Below are 21,424 nucleotides of genomic sequence, written 5' to 3' on the forward strand. Positions count from 1 at the left end.
ACATTTTTTTTGCTGCAGTTTACAGGGAATGTTAGAACAAAGTTTCAATTTAATAAGTGAGGCACATCCTTTAATTCAATAAGCGAATATCCCAGTCGGCGTGAGGCAGCATGAAACCTAATCAGACGGCGATCTTATTTTTCACATAAGCTTTCCGATACTCTGTTGAGTGCCCCCTGGGTAGCATTCTTAATAAGTTATTTAAATTAGATCTGCGGATTTCGGGGCTTCACAATATCATCCGGTCGCACGCAGACTTCAGCCAAGGTGAGTTAGCACCCAAATACACACAAGATCTAAAATTAAAAAGCGACTGGAGAAACTCGGCAGGTCTCGCAGAGAGAGAGAGAGACAACTGTGTTCTGATGAGGTCAGATTGTTACCTGCTGCCAGTCTTGCTGAGTTTCTCCATCATTCTTTGAGACCCTTTGGTAATGAGGAGCGGGCGAGACTTTGATTTATTGAAGCGAATTGTTTTCCGAAGTAATTCTTGCGGGTTCCTATTTATTTTTGGGAAAAAAGAAGATAGTCTTGCGGGGTGGGAGGGGTTTGGAGGGGGAAGCCTTTCCCCGCTTGGTTTGCTCAAGACTCCTTGCCATGACCGGGGTGAACCCCCCCTCTCCGGAATGCTGTGTCACAACACTCACTTCACCTGGCTACCGATGTTGTTGTAGTGGGCAGTTTGTTTGTAGAATAGCACAAGGTACGCGCGGCTTCCATCCTGCAAACCCTTGGCATTAACCCCGAATTATCGTGTCAGTTTCCAGCTGAAATCGACATGGACGTGAAGGACATCCTGTGGTCCATTTTCTGGTTCTTGGTGCTCATCCACCTGGCCTGGCCGATCAGTGTGTTCTTCGGCTCCCTGTACGGTTTGGTGTCTCCCCTGACTACCTGCATGGGGCTCGACCAAGTGAGCGAATTCTTCTTGTCAGCCGCCAGCCTGGGTCGCCTCTGTGCGGAGAATATGAAGTCCAGCAAGTCGCTGTGTTGAAAATGTGCAGCTTTTGCTGAAAAAAAACAAACTCGTCTCGTTGCGACCGACGAAAGTTCTGAAGTTCACGAATTCTTAATCCCGGGGCCCTGCCCTATACTTTATCATTCCTCTTTTCAAAGTAATTTCCACCATGTTTAATAACTTTAGTATGTTTCGATTTGCTTTTCTGATGGGGGCCGCCTACAATTTCCAAACTTCTGCACAATTTTAAAAACTTGGAAATGGTAACTTTGTACTTGTGTTATTTAAAGTTAGTCAGAAATCGCTCCAGATTACAAATGACCTGTCTCAGATTAATAACGTTTAATTTTATTGCCCATTTAGATTAGCTCCATAGTGGATGAGTAATTTGTGTCGTTTTGGAATCATATGCAAAGTATGAAGTGGGCAGTTCAATTAGTTTTGATGTGAACTGCTCCTGGAGGGTGGGTGCTGAAACAAGTTCTGTTTATAACACGGTTGTAACTTGCTGTAATCTGTCCACATTCCATTTCAATACAGTATGGGAGTTATTGAAAATGATTGACAGATCAGTGGTAAAATCTGTTAAATAAAAACAAAACGCTGTGGATACCAAACCGAAAGTGGAAGAAATAGCAGATCTGGCAGTCTCTGTGGAGAGAAAGTGAAGTAATGCTTTGAGTCAAAATGCCCTTTCATCAGAAATGTGTTTGCCCCATGGCAAAATCTAATGCAGAGTCGATAAAGTTCACACAATGTAACATTACTAAAAAATATAAAAAGGGCAAAGGTTGTAATACGAGTTGGCAGAAGAACATTGGTGGGCTCAGCATCTATAATGTATGTTTTTGACCCAACCAAATATCACCATATATCCCAGGGATAGAATCATAGAATCCCTACAGTGTGGAAACAGGCCATTTGACCCAATAAGTCCTCACCAACCCTCTGAAGAATAACCCAACCAGAAGCCCATGCCCTATTACTGTACAGTTCCCCGAATATTGCAACTAACCTACACATCCTGAATATTATGGGCAATTTATCATTGCCAATTCACCTAACCTGCACATCTTGGATGTGGGAGGAAACCCCATGCAGACACAGGGAGACAGTCACCTGAGGCTGGAATCCAACTTGGGCCTCTGGCACTGGGAGGCAGCAGTGCTAACTACTGAGCCACCATCCCGTGTTGTCTTTGAGCATGTTCTTTTAATCCTTGATGAAGGTGCAGGTGTTTGACGCCTGCATCTAGAACTCTAATTTCTGTTACAAGACAATTGCTGCTGATTATTCTTGTTTTTCCTTGCTGCAGTAAGGAGCCAGAGTGTTTTCCAGTCCCCACTTGCTATGCTTACCTGATGCTTGATTTGTTTCTGCACAATTGAACCTGGTGGACTAAAATTAATATTCGGTCTGATAGCACAATAACTGCTTAAAGACTATAACAAGCAAAGGAAAGACTTTTTTTTTCATTTTGGGTAGCATCTCCATCACAATGGTAAAAGCAGCAAAATGGGACCAAATATTGATGCCACATTTCTTCCCTGTTAGCTCTTGGCAACCAATAGTATTATCATCGGAAGTTCAACCTTAAGAGTGAATGTTTTAATTTTGAAGGTATTTTAGTGACTGGTGCCAATGGCTTTTGACTTGCTTTGTGTACATTCCACCTTTAATCAAATGACAGCTCAATCACTATAGCAATGAATTGACTGTCTGAGCTACTTTGGACAAATAACACACTTGTGAAAGAAAAATATTCCATTTGCTGTTCATAATTGAAATAATGTTCTATTAACTTTCACCATTGTCATAGAGATTCAAATTCATCCTGTTTATCATCTTGATAGTTCCAGTTTACCTGTATGTAGTTTGTATCCCTTCCTTAAGCTGCATTAAACCTCAAGATAGCTTGTTTTTAATGTATATCATTGAGGTAAATGCTGCAATTACAACAAAAATGGAATTACAATTATATTATTCAAAGGCAAACTGATTTCATGACTCAACTGTGAGGTAGTCAGAATTTCAAGAATACTCAGCTCGTTACAATCCATCATTTCTTTGTTGGTCCTCTGTAGGAGCAATTCACTTAGTACCATTCCCTCACCTTCTCCTTGTAACTTTACATTTTTATCTTTGCAGATATTGATCTAATTTTCTTTTAAAAGACTGAATTGATCATGCCTTTAGCACACTCAGGCAATGTTTCCCAGATCTTAACCACTCATTATGTCAAGATGTGCATCTTTTCTAATTACCTTTAATCCATGCCCTCTCGTTCTTGATCCTTTAGACAATGGCAACAATTGTTTTCTATCTACTCCATCCTGATCTCTCATGATTTTGAATACCTCAAAGTCTATCTCAAACTTCTCTCCAAGAAGAACAAGCTCAACTTCTCAAATCTATCTACAAAAATTCTAAGATCTTTTCTGTATTTTCCTCGATACCTTCATTCACATCCTTCCCAAAATGTGGCATCCAGAACTAGGCACAGTTAAAGCTGAACCAGTGGTGTTAGAAGTTTAACATAACCTGATGAAGGGCTTATGACCAAAACATTGACTCTCCTGCTCCTTGCATGCTGCCTGACACTACCACACTTTTTGACTCTGACTCTTCAGCATCTGCAGTCCTCACTTACTCCTAGAATGCTCCAAGCTGTATTAATCACACTCTCAGATTTATGCAGTTACACACCTAGATCCATCTGCTTATGCACCTGTTTGGAACAAGATCTTACAATTTACTTTGTCTCGCCACATTCTTCCTGTTCCAGTGAATCACTTCACACTTCAATACTGTCCACCTTTCTTTCTTGAACAGCTTTGCATTTTCCTTTCTTCATGTTCTGTTTTAACTACTGGGGGAGAGTTCAGGAGCCAGGAGCAATGAGATATGGTATAATTAGTTTGAGATTCAAACCAGCTCACTGCTTCAATTGAATTCTCTCGTTTTTTTAACCAGAGATCATTTTTAGTTATGCATCTTTATAAAACCCTTCATAATTTTGAAGAAATATATCATACAACTCATTTTGCCTTCTCTACTCCAGTGGAAATAGTCCAAATATCTCTAATGTCTCCTCATGATTTAGATTATTATCCCTTTTATCACTTTGATGAATTAATGTCACTTATATGGCTTTTACACAAATAAAATGTATATGTGCTTTCCTATTGCCTGTGATCGGTATGCCTTGTAACAAAAAAAAACTGTGTTTACCATTTTGAAATAATTTCACAGCAAATTTTTATGAGTTTAAAAATAGTGATTTATTCTCACACTCTTATCCCACACCAAACACAATGTGTGGAATCTTGTAGGAATCTGAGTGAGGTGGGCTGTGGCGAGATTGTGGCATAATTGGATGACAGGTTCAGCAAGATCCATCTTGACGTGGGGATTAGCTTGTTACATCTTTTATGCTTTGTTACAAACAAAGATGCACATTTTTGTTCTTTTTTTGTGCGCCCAGCAGTGCTCTCACCCACAATTGAGCGATGCTCCCCCCCACCAAAATCACTGTGGCTTTGTCTTTTAAACTATTAAACACCAGCAGTAAAAACACCCCTGTAGCCAATTAAATATTTACATCCAAGGTATGTTAAAAGCAATGTAACCCATCAAAAGTGAGTGGAGATTTGGGAGAGTGGAAAGGGGCTAAATCAAAAAGAGGGAAATTTCTTGATGGGCAGCAACAAATTGTCAATTAAGGGGGATAAATATCTTGTTGATGGCTCAACTCTTTCCACTAATATTCAGATTTCTATCCTATCAAACTCATCAAACAAGCTAGAAAACATGACATGGAAGTCAGAGTGGATACCTGACAAATGCAATTTGCCACTTGCTCCAAAGAGCATCAACACACTGGACATCTGGCACTAAGAACTCAGGACATGCTCCATTAGCACCGTCTGAACACTCACCATATCCATGGGCATTGGCAACATTCACAGCACGTCTTCAATCCACTGATGGGCTGTTTCTGCATTTCAGTTCTGGAAGATGGGCTGCACTTGCAATTATCATTGTAATGCTGCAGTAAGGTCACTCTGCAATCAGGGATGTGCACCCAGCTCGAAGACTGGGCCAGGTTGTTTCTCTGGTCAATATACATTTTAGCATATGGTCAAATAGCTTTAAACATAAGGTTAAAGTCTTGCTCAGTTTCAAATAACTCCTTCAATGTTTTGATTAGATTCCCTACAGTGTGAAAACAGGCCCTTCAGCTCAAACCGACCCTCTGAAAAGAGTAACCCACCCAAGATCCATTTCCCTCTGACTAATGCACCTAACACTATGGGCAATTTAAGCATGGTCAATTCACCTGCACATCTTTGGAGGAAACTTGAGCACCTGGAGGAAACCCACGCAGATATGGGAAGAATGTGCAAACTCCACATAGACAGTCGCCCGAGGCTGGAATCAAACCTGGGACCTTGGTGCTGTGAAGCAGCAGTGGTAACCACTGAGCCACTGTGCCGCCAACTGTCTTGATGAAACACTTCTGGTTTAGAGCTTTCAAACCAAATTTTTTACTCTGAGGGAATCTTTTCTTAGCCATTCCAAAGCACCTCCCTTCTTTATGAGTAATTGTCTTACACAAAAAGCTTCAGCTAAGAATTCTGCAAAATTGTTAAGCTGAAATCCATTTTTTTCTCCACACTATGTATGTTTCCCTGATCAAAAGAGGAACAAAATCTCTGACCTAATGAACATGCTAAATTGAGTAATTGTGGGAGTTACGCTCTAATTTGGAAGGAAGTGTCACGCACAGGAACAGCTGACCAATTTGATTACTTGGCAGTTCTGTTACTCCCAGCAGTGCCAGAGTCAGGAGGTGGCCTGAGGAGGATCGTGCCTGCCACAGAAAGGTAAATCTTGGAGTTTTACAATAGGGAGGGATCATACAGTCCCTGTATTTTGAGAGTGGGGGGGTTAGGGGGAAGGTGTCTGGGCTCTAAATTCAGTCAGATAGGTGGGACGTCTGCAGTAAGGATGGAGTGACATTTTGGATGGGTGCCCTGATGCACAAATGGTACCTCCTTCCTTGTTTTTGTTCATCAGTTCATTTTTTTTAAGGAATGGACCACCCCCATTGCCGTACAACTGCAGACACCATTCATGTAGTGGCACAGGCAGTGCATTATCAGAGAAAAACAGGAAACTGCTGGTGCTGTAAATCTGAGACGAAAACATGAATTACTGGTGAAACTCAGCAGGTCTGTCAGCATCTGTGGAGAGAAAGCAGAGTTAACATTTCTTGTTCAGTAACACTGCTTCACTACAGCAATTCCTTTCTTTGTTTCAGTGAGGATTCTAGATAATCCAAGATGGAGGATGGGAAAAGTTGTGGCTGTAAGAGCTGCTCCTTTTTTGAGGTATTCTCAGTGTTAGAGCAAATTTCCTCAAATTCTACGAATAGTAATTACTGTTTTATAAGCTGTTGCATTATTTTGGAACTTTGGGGAAGAAAGGATCAAAACAGCAGCTCTTTAAAAAAAAGGAAGTCAGACAAAGGCAGAGACCACATGAGAGTGAATAAGCTGCCAGAGGAAGTGGTGGAGGCTGGCACAATGACAACGTTTAAAAGGCATCTGGATGGGTATAAGGATAGGAAGGGTTTGAAGGGATATGGGCCAAATGCTGGCATGTGGAATTAGATTTATCTAGAATGCCTGGCCAGTATGGACAAGTTGGACCAAAGGGTCTGTTTCCATGCTGTCCATCTTTATGACTCTGTATTATCAGAGTCAATTGAGCTTTTATAGAGTATGAGATTCTTACAATACAGAAGCAGACCCTTCAGTCCAACCAGCCTATACTCCCAAATCCCAAAGTAAACTAGTCCCACCTGCCCTCATTTGGCCCATATCCATCCAAATATTTCTTATTCATGTACACATCTAAATATCCATTAACATTGCAACTGTACCCACATCTACCATTTTCTTTGGAAGTTCATTGCACACATGAACTCTTCTGTGTAAAAACATTCTCTCTCATTTAAAAAAAAATCTTTCTCCTCTCACCTTAAAAATATGGCCCCTGATCTTGAAATCTCCCACCCTATCTATACCCCTCATTATTTAATAACCTGTATTAGGTCACGTCTCAACCTCATACACTCCAGTGAAAAATAATCCCAGCCTATCCAGATTCTCCTTACAACTCAAACCCTTCATTCCCATCAGCATCCTCTTAAATCTCTTTTAAAACTTCTCCAGTTAAATAATATCTTTCTTGTAACAGGGAGACCAAAGCTGGACACAGTGCTCCAGAAGAGGCCTCACCAATGTCCTGTACAACCTTAACATGACTTCTCAATTCCTGCACTCAAAGGTCTGAGCGATGAAACCAACCATGCTGACTGCCTTAATCACCCTGTCTATATATGATGCAAACTTCAAATATTTATGTACCTGAAACCTTAGGTTAATAAGCTCAATTAGCTGTTAATTATTTATTTACATTGGTGAACAGTCTCTGAAATTGGCACCTGGAGAATTCTTTCTGTTAAGGGGGTGAGCTCAGGGTTAGGTACAAGTTTGGGCTCCTGATCAATTTTGCATACACACCCCCTCCCCACAAAAACACACCAACAATTGAAAACATATATGGTGGGGGTATAAAATATCCAGCTCCATATTTCCAATCCTGAGCGACAAAAAATAGACACTCCTTTAGTGGAGTTCTGCCCAGGAATTTCTATCCAGATGCATTCCTGGCCAAAGCAACTTTGTCAAATCCAGTAATCCATAAAGATGGGAGCCAAGAGCATCATTATGGAACTATGTCCCTTCTTCAACAAAGGTTCTGTAATCTGGAATCTAATGGTCCATTGCCACTTAAAAGCTACTGAGAGAAGCTAAATGTGGAGATTGGGTGGTCAACGCATCATATCCAGGGATGGGAGCGGTGCTGATTTGGGTGGGTGTAGGAGGATGTGAGCATAGCTGGTGGTGGGTGTTACTGGTCTGGGAACTGGGTCAGATCTGATGGTGGGTGTGGTTTTAACATTGTTGAATCAGGGTTGTTGGGTCAGTTATGGTAGACTGCAGTGGGGTCAGGTCAAAGGCAATGTTGAGGCTATTAAGGTCAAGTCAGTCTATGTCCTGCGACCTCTGAGTCTAAATCATATTGTGGACTTTTTCAGCAAGTTCCAATTTACCAGGTAATTCATGCAGAGTCAGTTACATTGAGATTTCTGCACAGTGGTGAGGGTAGGTTTTGGTTGTGGTGGTGAAACAGTGGGGGTGGTTGTTTGGCCTGGAGGGTTCAGTGAAGAGTCTGGGAGTGGGGTGGGGTGGGGTGGTGGTGTAGCAGTGTCAGGTCTGGCATGAAGAGTATTGGGTTAGATGTGTCACCAGTTGTGAGCTAGCTGGGGGCACTGGGATCAATGGTGACTCAAGGATTCAGTTCAATAATAACTGAGTACTGAGAACAAGTTTCAATCCTGTAACTTGTCCTCAGCAGCTACTGAGGTCAAGTCAGTCTATGTAAATCATATTGTGGACTTTTTCAGAAAGTTCCAGTTTACCAGGCAATTCATGCAGAGTCAGTTACATTGAGATTTCTGCACAGTCCCAGTGTGCAACTGCATTACTACATTGACTAGATCTATGTATTTGAGTGAGTGTGTGTCTATCAATCTATCAATTCCACTTGTCCCACAGAAGACCACAGTTCAAATTCCTGATGGGGAGTACATGTTGAAGTTATCTCCATGACCCCTCAGAGCATCTACCCTCTATGTGACATTCTGTAGATTGTGTATTGGACTTCTCAACCATGGCCCAGATTGAATATAATAGCCACTGAAATTCTTTCACCAAGCTCTGCTGCCTCTCCATTTTCTCAAACTCTTTTGATCAGGATTTTAGTCACTCTGCTGAATATTTGCTTTGATTTGATGTTGTCTTTTATCTGATCATTTCTCTGTAAAGTCTTGCACAATTCTCCCTGGCGTCTCCAAAAGATCTGTCCTGGCCCCTCCTACACGTACACACTTCCTCATGGTGACAGCACCAGTTTTTCCACAAGTATGTCGCTGACAACCAGCTCAACTTCCATCCGTCTTGATCACTCCACTAGCTTGGTACATTGCTTGTTCAACATCCAGTACCACAGGAACAGAAACTTTGAACAACTAAATACAAGCAAGACTGAAATAATTGTTTTTGATTCCAGCCACAAATTCCACTCTCTCCAACCCTTCTGGCAATAATCTGAGGCTGAAACAGGCTTTTCATAACCTTGGCTTCATATTTGACCCCAAGCTGAACTTTTGGCCTCAGATCCGTGTATCACTAAGGCTACCCATTCCAATAACACCTATTAGATCACCTTCAACTGAACCCCTCCCTCAGCTCATCTACTCCTGACACTTTCATTCATGTTATTGTTACCTCTAGATATGGCTATCATGAATCACACTTAATCAACATACATTCTGCTCTGAAGGCCATCTACTGCCCACACCTTAATTTCAACCAAGTCCCCTTTACCTTTTAACCTTGATATCAGGGTCTAAATTGGCCTCAAGATAAGAAATTCCTTGATTTTAAAATTCTTGTCTTGGTTTTCAAATTCTTGCATGGCCTCATCACTTCTATCTCTGCAACCATCTCTATTTCTTCAAACCTCCAAGACATTTCTACTAACCTATTCTTGCCTCTGGAGAATCTCTGATTGTAGTTATTGCATCATTGACATTCATGTCTTCAGCCATCTGGATCCTAAGCTCCAGAATTCTCTCCTTACACATCTCTACCTCTTCTCCTACTCCCTCCTTTAAGATGTTCCTTAAATCCCTTCTGTTTGACCAAGTTTTTGTCACTTGCTCTAAATCTTCCAGATGCGACTCAATGTCTAATTTTGTTTGATAATGCTCCTGTGTAGTGCCTGAGCTCACTTTACTGCTTTTAAGGTTCTATAAAATTTCAAAGCTGTTTAAGTAGTTGTCGTTTTATGTAGCCAAGCACTTTGGAACATATCATTGATGGTCGAGACACTATAGAAATGAAACGACTGTTGTTGAAATAGAGTATTTTAAAATATTTTTTATCATTTGACATGAAGGAGCTGGTCATCAACTTCAGAAAATGAAATGGAGGACACACCTCGTGTCTTTATCATTGATGCTGAGGTGGAGGTGTTTGAGAACATCCAATTCCTAGGAGTAAATTTTACCAGTGATCTATCCTGGTCATAGAAATGTAAAGCACGGAAACAGACCCTTCAATCCAACTCGCCCATGCCGACCTGACATCCCAACCCAATCTAGTCCCACCTGCCAGTACCCGACCCATATCCCTCCAACTCCCCCGCCCTGCCCCCCCATTCATATACCCATCGAAATATCTTTTAAATTTCGCAAATGTAGCAGCGTCCACCACTTCCTCTGGCAGCTCATTTCATACACGTACTACCCTCTGTGTGAAAAAGTTGTCCCTTAGGTCTTTCTCCCCTCTCACCCTAAACCTATGCCCTCTAGTTCTGGACTCCCTCATGCCAGGGAAAAGACCTTGTCTATTTGTCCTATACATGCCCCTCATGATTTTATAAACTTCTATAAGGTCACCCCTCAGCCTCTGGACACTCCAAGGAAAACAGCTCTAGCCTATTCAATCTCTCCCTATAGCTCAAATCCTCCAACAATGGCAACATCCTTGTAAATCTTTTCTGGACCCTTTCAAGTTTCCAATAGGAAGGAGACCAGAAATGCAGTATTTTTCCAACATTGGCCTAACCAATATCCTGTACAGCCACAACATAACCTCCCAACTCCTGTGCTCAATCCTCTGATCAATAAAGGAAAGCATACCAAACACCTTCATCTCTATCCAATCTACCTGCAACTCCACTTTCAAGGAGCTATGAACTTGCATTCCAAGGTCTCTTTGTTCAGCAACACTCCCTAGGACTTACTATTAGGTGTATAAATCCTGCTGAGATTTACTTTCCCAAATTGCAGCACCTCACATTTATCTGAATTAAACTCCATCTGACACTTTTCAGCCCATTGGTCCATCTGATCAAGAGCCTGTTGTAATCTGAGGTAACCCTCTTCGTTGTCCACTGCACCTCCAATTTTGGTGTCATCTGCAAACTTACTAACTATATCTCTCATGCTCACATCCAAATAATTTATATAAATGATGACAAGTAGTGGACCCAGCACTGATCCTTGTGGCACTCCACTGGACACAGGCCTCCAGTATGAAAAACAACCCTCCACCACCACCCTCTGTCTTCTACCTTTGAGCCAGTTCCATATCCAAATGGCTAGTTCTTCCTGTATTCCATGGGATCTAACCAATCAGTCTCCCGTGGGGAACCTTGTCGAACGCCTTACTGAACTCCCTATAGATCATGTCCACCTCTTTGTTACTTCTACACAAAATTCAATCAAGTTTGTGAGACATGATTTCCCACCACAAAGCCATGTTGACTATCTCTAATCAGTCCTTGCCTTTCCAAATACATGTACATCCTGTCCCTCAGGATTCCCTCCAACAACTTGCCCACCTCTGAAGTCAGACTCACTGGTCTATAGTTCCCTGGCTTGTCCTTACCACCCTTCTTAAACAGTGGCACCATATTAGCCAACCTCCAGCCTTCCGGCACCTCACCTGTGACTATCAATGATACAAATATCTCAGTAAGAAGCCCAGCAATCACTTCTGCAGCCTCCCACTGAGTTCTAGGGTACACCAGATCAGGTTCTGGGGATTTATCCACTTTTATGCTTTTCAAAACACCCAGCACTTCCTCCTCAGTAATATGGACATTTTTCAAGATCTATTTCCCTTCATTCTATATCTTCCATGTCCTTTTCTATATTAAATACTCATTTAGTATCTCCCCCATCTTCTGCGGTTCCACACAAAGGCCGCCTTGCTGATCTTTGAGGGGCCCTATTCCCTAAATAGTTACCCTTTTGTCCTTTATATATTTGTAAACCAGTTGGACTCTCCTTAACTCTATTTGCCAAAGCAATCTCATGTCTGCGTTTTGCCCTACTGATTTCTCTCTTAAGTATACTTCTACTGCCTTTATACTCTAAGGATTCACTCACTCTATCCTGTTTATACCTGACATATGCTTTCTTCTTTTTCTGAAACAAAAACCTCAATTTCTTTAGTCATCCAGCATTCCCTATTCCTACCAGCCTTTCCTTTCACCCTAACAGGAATATACTTTCTTTGGACTCTTGTTATCTCATTTCTGAAGGCTTTTCATTTTCCAGCCGTCCCTTTACTTGTGAACATCTGAGCCCAATCAGCATTTGAAAATTCTTGACTTTTATATAGATATTTTTATTGGGAATTTAACATTTTGACAAATTTACAAAAATAAGCAGAATTTTCAAGCACAAACATTAATATAAAAATAGATCTTAAATATATAATCATCAAAATTCAACTAATCCACAATCATCCAGAGTGTATAGTTGAGTCGCTTACATCCTTCAAATAAGAGAAAATGTTCTCTAATACACTCATAACAGTATGATAAAAAGGAAGTTATTTCCAAACAATAAGAACAAAACAAAATTAAACATGTTTGAATGGAGATCTTCCCCCTTGTTCTCAGGGGGCCTTACTACCTTTCCAACGTTCCACCATATCCTCTCCCAAACAGTGTCCCACCCTCAACCCGGGCGCTCCTTAATAGGATTTAGATATAATACCGAGCTAGAGTTAACAGTGAGCGCCGCACCCCCACCCCTTCCCACCCATACCTGAGTATATCTGCTAGCATCAATGCCACGTACAAACACACATAACTATAAAATTACAACTCCAACAGATTACAGTTAAGTATAATAACATAGCAAGGAAGACAACCCCGCTCCCAGAGGCAAAAATAAAGTAGAATAAAGTATCCATTTCTCCCCACGGAGTGTGGGAGAGGCAAGCCAACATAAATTGTCTCTTACGATTTATTTAACCGAGTCTAAAAGTTTCTTGGCCTCTTCCGATGATCTAAAATTATACTCGGATCCTTCGTGGGTAAAGCATAACGTCACTGGGTAGCGTAAGGTGTATTGAATATCTAAGTCCCTTAAACATTTCTTCACCTCATCAAACGCCTTCCTCCTTCGTGCCAAAGCCGGGGAGAAGTCCTGAAATAACATAATCTTGGATCCTTCATGAATCATAGCTTTAGGATCCTTTCCAAGCTTTCTGGAGGCATCCAGGAGTATCTGCCCCTCCCTATAACTCTGCAGCCGGAACAGGACCGGGCGTGGGCGCTGGTCTGGGCCAGATCCGCGTACTGCGACCCGGTAGGCCCACTCCACCCTTACCCGGTCAGTTTCAGCCCCCAGGTTTAAAAGCTGGGTCAGCCATTGCTCCAGAAATGCTGCTAACTGTTCTTTCCCTTCTTGTTCTTGAAGGCCCAGCAACCGAATATTCTTTCTCCGATTTCTGTTGTCAATATCATCGATGTAAATTTCAAAGGCCCTGACTCTCTGCTCCAGAGCTCGCACCTGTTCCGCAGCTGTTTGAGTTGCAGCCTCGGAGGTCGTGGCCTTTAGTTCCGCCCCCTCCACTCGGCCCTGCAATTCTCCGATAGAGTGATTCTGTTTCTGCAGCTTTTCTTCGAATGAGTTCCATCTCTGTCGGGATTCTGCGATGAAATTGACGAGTGTCGATTCCAATCTAGCAATCATCTCTACAAGGCCTGTTTTTACATCAGCTGCAGCCGGAGGAGAGGAGGGTGGGGGAGGGGTCTTTGTTTTCTGAGAGCTGCGGGGTCCCTTTGATTTACTCATTATCCACTCAGTATTAGATTGTTTAAATATAATATTCAGCAGCTAATTAAGATTAAAGAAATTTTTTGGGTGGTTTGGCAAGTGTGGTGGGGGCAGGAAACCCACTTTTCCCATGTTTTGGGAAGGGCTCTGTAGACTCAGACTTGCTGAGTCGCCGCCATCTTGGATCTCCGAAAATTCTTGACTAATACCATCAGAATTGGCCTTTCTCCAATTTAGAACTTCAACTTTTAGATCTTCCATCACTACTTTAAAATGAATAGAATTATGGTCGCTGGCCCTAAAGTGCTCTCCCACTGACACCTCAGTCACCTGCACTACCTTATTTTCCAAGAGTAGGTCAGGTTTTGCACCTTCTCTAGTAGGTACATCCACATACTGAATCAAAAATTTTCTTGTACACACTTAACAAATTCTTCTCCATCTAAACCGTTAATGCTATGGCAGTCCCAGTCCCAATAAGGTGATCATCCCTTTCTTATTTTTCAGTTCCGCCCAAATAACATTCTTGGATTATTTCCGGGAATATCCTCCCTAAGTACAGCTGCAATGCCTTCCCTTATCAAAAACGCTACTCCCCCTCCTCTCTTGCCTCTCTTTCTGTCCTTCCTGTAGCATTTGTATCCTGGAACATTAAGCCAGTCCTGTCCATCCCTGAGCCATATTCTGTAATTGCTATGATATTCCAGTCCCATGTTCTTAACCATGCCTTGAGTTAATCTGCCTTTCCTGTTAGGCCTCTTGCATTGAAATAAGTGCAGTTTATCAGTCCTGCTTTTTCCCTGCCTGCCCTGACTGTTTGACTCGCTTTTGTTCTCAACTGTACCAGTCTCAGATTGAAATCTTTTCTCACTATCTCCCTGGGTTCCCAACCTTACTAGTTTAAATCCTCCTGAGCAGCTCTAGCAAATCTCCCTGCCAGTATATTAATCCCCTTCCAAATTAGGTGCAATCCATCCTTCTTGTACAGGTCACTTCTATCCCAAAACAGCTTCCAAAGATCCAGAAATGTGAATCCTTCTCCTATACATCAGCTCCTCAGCCACTCCTGAGTCTAAGGAAATTCTGAATTTCCACAATGGCTCTTCCAATTTATATAGATGCACCATAGGAAGCATCCTATCCAGATGTATCACAGCTTGGTATGGCAACTGTTGTGTCCAACACCACAAGAAACTACAGACAGTTGGAAACTAAGCCCCGTCCATCACAAAAAGTGGCCTTCCTTCTATTGACTCCATCTACACTTCTGTTGCCTCAGGAAAGCAGCAAACATAATCAAAGACCCCTCCCACCCCAATTATACTCTCTTCCACCCTCTTCCATTGGGCAGAAGACACAGAAATTTAAAAGCACATAACAACAGATTCAAGAACAACTTCTTCCCCGTTGTTATCAGATTATGAATAGACCTATCATATATTAAGAGTCGAGAGTATGGTGCTGGAAAAGCTCAGCAGGTCAGGCAGCATCCGAGGAGCAGGAAAATCGATGTTGCGGGCAAAAGTCCTTCTTGATGAAGGGCTGCTTGACCTGCTGTGCTTTTCCAGCACCACACTCTCAACTCTAATCTCCAGCATCTGCAGCCCTCACTTTCGCCTAGCATATATTAAAGCTGATCTTTCTCTGTAGCTGTAACACTTTCTTCTGCATTCTGTTCTATTACCCTGATATACTTATGTAAGGTACAATTTGTCTTGGTACATACGACAATAATAAATCCAAATCAAATTGTAGTGGAAGAACAATGCGGCTTAAATATTTTGAAAGGAGATCCTATGTGGAGATTATTTACTGAAAGTAATTGCTCTATTTTCACCGGATGATTTAAAAGTTTTCTGACAGGTGTAGTACATGCATTATTTAAATTTTGCATGGTACAATGTTTATTAAATCAATTCATCTGTTAGATAAAGAAGTGTTGGAAAAGGGTTATGTAGTTGAACAAAATGCTTTGTGATGTCACTTTGTCATGTCATTTTGTCACTGTGACATCCTACCTGTGGAGAAGTGATTTATTGTGCCACTTGTAAATTGTTGTACAATAGTTGGCAGTAAATTGCTCTTTCAGTGCTTTTAATATTGATACTCCTCTCCTTTTATTTGATAATTTTTCAGTCAGTGTCCTGCTTTGTATGCTGGTAAATTTCTTGAAAGAAATTGACTCCAAAGTTTCGACGAAGAAACACTGCAGAGTGTAGACTTCCATAGCTTTAACACACTACTCCGTCTATCAAAGGTAATATTTTTCGAACATTAGTTGGATTTTTATTAAATTAGAAACTTTACCGTAAGGGATGTCAATGTTGTCAATAATATCACTATTTCTGTTAATAGTTTGCACTTAATATTGCTGGATCGCTTACTATGTATTCAACTTTCTGGTTTCTTGCATGAGAAGTTTAAGGTGTCAATGGAGATCCAAATTTATATCAATGTGTTATTTAGACAGATTTAATCTGGCTTTAAAAAGGCCATGAGTATCTTTAAGTATCTTAAGACAGAACATTTGTAGGGCCACAGAGTGAGAAACTAGGAGAATGTGAGGACTGCAGATGCTGGAGATCAGAGTCGAGAGTGTAGTGCTGGAAAAGCACAGCACGTCAGGCAGCATCGGAGGAGCAGGAAAATTGACGTTTCGGGTATTTATAATGAAGGGCTTATGCCCAAAATGTCGATTCTCCTACTCCTTGCATGCTGCCTGATCTGCTGTGCTTTTCCAGCACTACACTCTCAACTCCAGAGCGGAAAAAGCTGATTTGCTTTTGCAGAGAACAAACATGGGCACAATGGGACTGAACAGCTTCTTCCTGTGCTGCAACCATTCTACAATTCTGTAACGTTCTGGGTTAGTTCCAGTTCAGACAGAAAGGCACCATCCGAAACTAAGGCAGCAAACTATATCAACCACAAATTATGGGAGAGAAAAGTGACAACTTATAAAACAAATGGAAACATTTCTAACAATCGATAAATAGTCTCTTCTTTGATCAAGTAACTACAAGATTTTAGCAAAGAAACCAGAGAGGAGTGAAAGGACAGAAGAAAGCATTTTTAAAATAACCATTGGGATTGGAGAAACCTTATTCCTGTCCTTATTCTGTTCTATTTTTATTATTAAAAAATCTTTTTAATTACAGACCCATTTAAATAGCAAAATGCACAGCGAGGAGTGACAAAGCTTTAGTTTTCTGAAATATGCATTGGACCAACAACAAAATATGTTTCCAGTTGTAATTTTAAAATGTATTTTAAAAATAAACACATAATTTGTGCAGTTATTTGTCTGAAGTGTGACTTAATTACCTCGCATTGTGATGTCACATGGCATCATAAAACTTGTCTCTTTACAAATTTTCAAAAACCAAATTTATTTTAATGTGTACACAAATACAATTTATACACCAAAATGCATACTAAGCAGCTATTGGCGTCTTGAAAATATGTGAATAATAATTTGATTTATCTGAATAACTTTGCAAATTAGTTATGACTATCACAAACATAGTATCATTGGCTAATTATCACTTCAAATATTACTTTTTAATGTTATACATATGGATGCACAATGCTGATTAGTGACATCATTCTATGCACATTGGCAATGTGTATTATTGTGGGATATTGAGTCACTAGCAGATGTATTTTACATCCACCATAAGTATTTAATATGCATCATAGATTATAGAATTTTGCATCAGAAACAAAATGTCTATCACTATTTAATGCACAATCAGTGCCTGGTGACTGTAGCCTACTCTTTAAACGATTTCTGTTTTCTTCACTCCAGTATTTGGAATTCACCCAGAACCAGTCTATCAACCTTCAGAGCAACATGGCTAGCTGCGCAGATCTTATGTGGTCCTTTTTCTGGCTTATAGTGCTGTTCTTTATAGGCTGGCCGCTCAGTATATTCTTTGGGGGTATCTATGGGTTTTTATCACCTCTGACTACCTGTGTTGGACTGGATCAGGTCACCGATGTCCTTCTTCAAGGTGCAAATCTGGGAAGAACCTGTGCTGAGAATATGAGATCAAGTAAAGCTCTCTGCTGAAAGCAAAAAGGATGGTTATTACTCTTTCAGCAACAAATACATTTCGCAAAAACTGTAAGCTATCCACTTCACCACTTAGATCATTGCAGATCACTTCATGTAAAACAAATAGCCACAGAACTTTACGTTCCTTCTGACCTCAATGAATGGCTGAAGATTTGTTTAATTCCTTTTATAATTTATTTAAATGGACTTACATCTTTGCAATGAAATCAAATAAATTTTTAACTATTTGTAATTAAAATGCAATAAATGACCATCCTCTTATCTAGTCAAAATGTAGTTTCAATATTTGTTTACATAACTATCAAAATTATTCTTTCCTATTGTCAAAAGCTGCAAAAAATCTTATTCCAGATCTACAGAACACTCAGGCTATCAATTTTGTGCTGGAATTATTTAGATAAAGGTAAAGTCACCATAGTCCTACTCTTATGGGAGAGAGATAACTGGACATAGTGATCTAACATGACAATCACCACACTTCAAGGGGCAAGGGGCAGATTTGAGAGGTTGGGGTCTCATAGTAACCTCAACCAATGTAGGAATTGAACCCACGCTATTAATATCACACTGCATCACTGTGGAGATGGACCTTTATTTGTTCCAATATGGAACTAGAGATGTTTGCAGCAATTCACAGTTTATCATCCTCTGTTGAGGCAGGAGGTTACTGGAACACTCTATTGAAAGACAGCTAATTTTGTTTCATTATCTCTTGCCAGAGTGAAGTAAGGGGAGAGTGAGTACATGGCTTCAATAATAAGCCAGGCATCTCACATCATTTAACAGACACTGCATGTCAACTCTGGCCCAGTACCGAAACCAAGAGGGATTTCACTCCCTCAACGTCCACCGCTGTGTGACCATGGACAGAGAATCATGCAGGTCAGTGTCCAATATCCTGGCAGCAGTCCACTGTGCCAGTTATGTTTGGTTCACAGCAAATCAAATAAATGTTGGCTACTTACCAACAAGCTCTATTCACTGGCAACAGTGACTGTGACTCTGGTTTGCAGCTGACATGTATGGATACAGTATGGAAAAAAAAGATAGCCATGCTGCCAAATGAAGGTCCCCTTCAAGCCAGAAACAGGGTAATGGGGAGCAAAGAGATTGCAGACAAATTAAATACATAATTTGGTTCTGTCTTCTCAAAGGACGAAACAGATAATACTCCAAAATTATTGGGAGACACAATCTAGTGTGAGAGAGAAACTGAAGGAAATTGGTATCAGCCAGAAAATGGTAGTGGGTAGGTTGATGAAATTAAAGTCAAAAAGTTGATTTTGAAAAAGCACAGCAGGTCAGGCAGCATCCGAGGAGCAGGAGAGTCAATGTTTCGGCATTAGCCCTTCATCAGGAATGTCTGGGGGTGGAGGGTGGGTGGGAAAAGAGGCTGACAGAGAAATAGGAGGGTGGGGTGGGGCTGGGGGGAAGGTAGCTGGGAAGGCAATAAGTGGGTGCAGGTTGGCGATAATAGTGATAGGTCGGTGGGGAAGGTGGAGTGGATAGATGGGAAGGAAGATGGACAGGTAGGACAGTTCAAATGGGTGATACCGAGTTGGATTGTTGGATGGAAGATGGTGGGGGTTGGGGGAGGATAGGAGATTTAGAAACTAGTGAAGTTGACATTGATGCTATATGGTTGAAGGGTCTCAAGGTGGAAGATGAGGTGTTCTTCCTTCACTCATCAGGTGGCTAGGATTTGGCGGTGGAGGAGGCCCAGGACTTGCATGTCCTTGGTGGAGTCGGGTGGGTGGGGATTGAAATGTTACAGGGCCGTGGGGTTGTTTGGTGCGTGTGTCCCAGAGATGTTCCCTGAAATACTCTACAAGTTGGCGTCCTGTCTCCCCAGTGTAGAGGAGACCACATCAAGAGCTCATGCAGCAGCAAAGGAAGGTGTTGGGTGTGGAGGGTGGGTTGAGTTGGGGGCGATGGGGGGAGGTAGCGTGCACCTAATGAGGGAGTTGCGGGTGGAACGGTCTCTGCGGAATGCAGATAGGGGTGGGGAATGAAATATATTTCTGCTGGTGGGTCTGATTGTAGGTGCCAGAAATGGCAGAGAATAATGTGTTGCATCTGCAGGAGCAATTCCACTCCCTGACATCCACATCACCTCCTATTTCAAGGACTGCAATTTCCCCTCTTACATGATCTACAATGTCCTCCAGCACATCTCCTCCACTTCCTGCACCTCTGCCCCTAAACCCCATCATCCAACTGCAACATTAATCTCTGGATGCAGTGCATGAATACCTTTACACACACTCTCCCCTCACCTCTGTCCAAGGCCCCAAAGGATCTTCTCACATCTGGCACAGATTTTCTTGCACATCCACTACTCAATGTTGCTCTCAATGTGGTCTCCTCTACATTGGGCAGACAGGGCACCAACTCGTGGAGCATTTCAGAGAACATCTCTGGGACACAAGCACCAAATAACCCCACTGCCCTGAGACTGACCACTTCAACTCCCCCTCCCACACTCCCAAGGACATGCAAGTCCTGGGCCAGCTCTACCGCCAAATCCAAGCCACTCGATGCCTGGAGAAAGAACGCCTCACCTTGAGTCTTGGGACCCTTCAAACACATGGCATCAACATTGACATCACCAGTTTCCAAATCTCCCCTTCCAACTATCCAACTCAGCACACCCTTTTGACCTGTCCTACCCATCCACATTTGCTCCAAACTATCCACTCAACCCACCCCACTGACCTATCACAATCACCCCCATCTACATGCACTTATTGCCTTCCCAGTTACTCTTCCACCCCCCCAACCCACCCCACCCTCCTATTTATCTCTCAACCCTCTTTCCCCCATCATTCCTGATGATGGACTTATGCATGAAATGTCGAATCTCCTGCTTCTTGGATGCTGCCTGATCTGCTATGTTTTTTCAGCACCACACTTTTTAACTCTGACTCACCAGCATCTGCAGTCCTTACTTTCTCATGATGAGATTAAAGGCCAATACATTTTCAGGCCTTGATAATCTACATCCCAGAATACTTAAGGAAGTGTCCCAAGACATACTGGATGCACTAGTGATCAGCCAGAATTGGAGAGTTTGAACTATAGGGAGAAACTGAATAGACTGGGATATTTTCCATGGAGCCTTGGAGGCTGAGGGGTGACCTTATAGAGGTTTATAAAATCATGAGGGCCATGGATAAGGTGAATAGACGAGATCTTTTCTCTGGGGTGAGGGAGTCCAAAACTAGAAGGCAAAGGTTTAAGGTGAGAGGGGAAAGATTTAGAAGGGGCCTAAGGGGCAACGTTTTCAAGAAGAGGGTGGTATGTGTATGGAATGAGCTGCCAGAGGAAGTGGTGGATGCTGTTATAATTACAGCATTTAAAAGGCATCTCAATGGGTTTATGAATTTGAAAGGTTTAGAGGGATTTGGGCCAAATGCTAGCAAATGGGACGAGTTAATTTAAGGTATCTGGTTGGCATGGACAAGTTGGACTGAAGAGTCTGTTTCCATGCTGTATATCTCTATGACTGTACGCTGTAGACTCTGAAACTGTTGTTATGGATTGGAAGGTAGCTAATGCAACTCTACTATTTAAAAAAAAATAGAAAATGGCAAATTTAGCCTAGTTATTCTAA

General features: G+C 41.7%; 1 long non-coding RNA gene across 1 annotated transcript; it reads left to right on the forward strand.

Annotated features, from left to right (window-relative positions):
• Positions 1–5,776: 5,776 nt before the first annotated feature.
• On the forward strand, positions 5,777–18,057 carry LOC132817859 (uncharacterized). The gene is made up of 3 exons (XR_009644927.1): positions 5,777–5,844; positions 15,870–15,990; positions 17,542–18,057. It is a non-coding gene; the product is annotated as an uncharacterized LOC132817859 (long non-coding RNA).
• The last annotated feature ends 3,367 nt before the right edge of the window (positions 18,058–21,424 follow it).

Source organism: Hemiscyllium ocellatum, chromosome 8 (assembly GCF_020745735.1).
Source record: "Hemiscyllium ocellatum isolate sHemOce1 chromosome 8, sHemOce1.pat.X.cur, whole genome shotgun sequence".
Classification (NCBI taxonomy): domain Eukaryota; kingdom Metazoa; phylum Chordata; class Chondrichthyes; order Orectolobiformes; family Hemiscylliidae; genus Hemiscyllium; species Hemiscyllium ocellatum.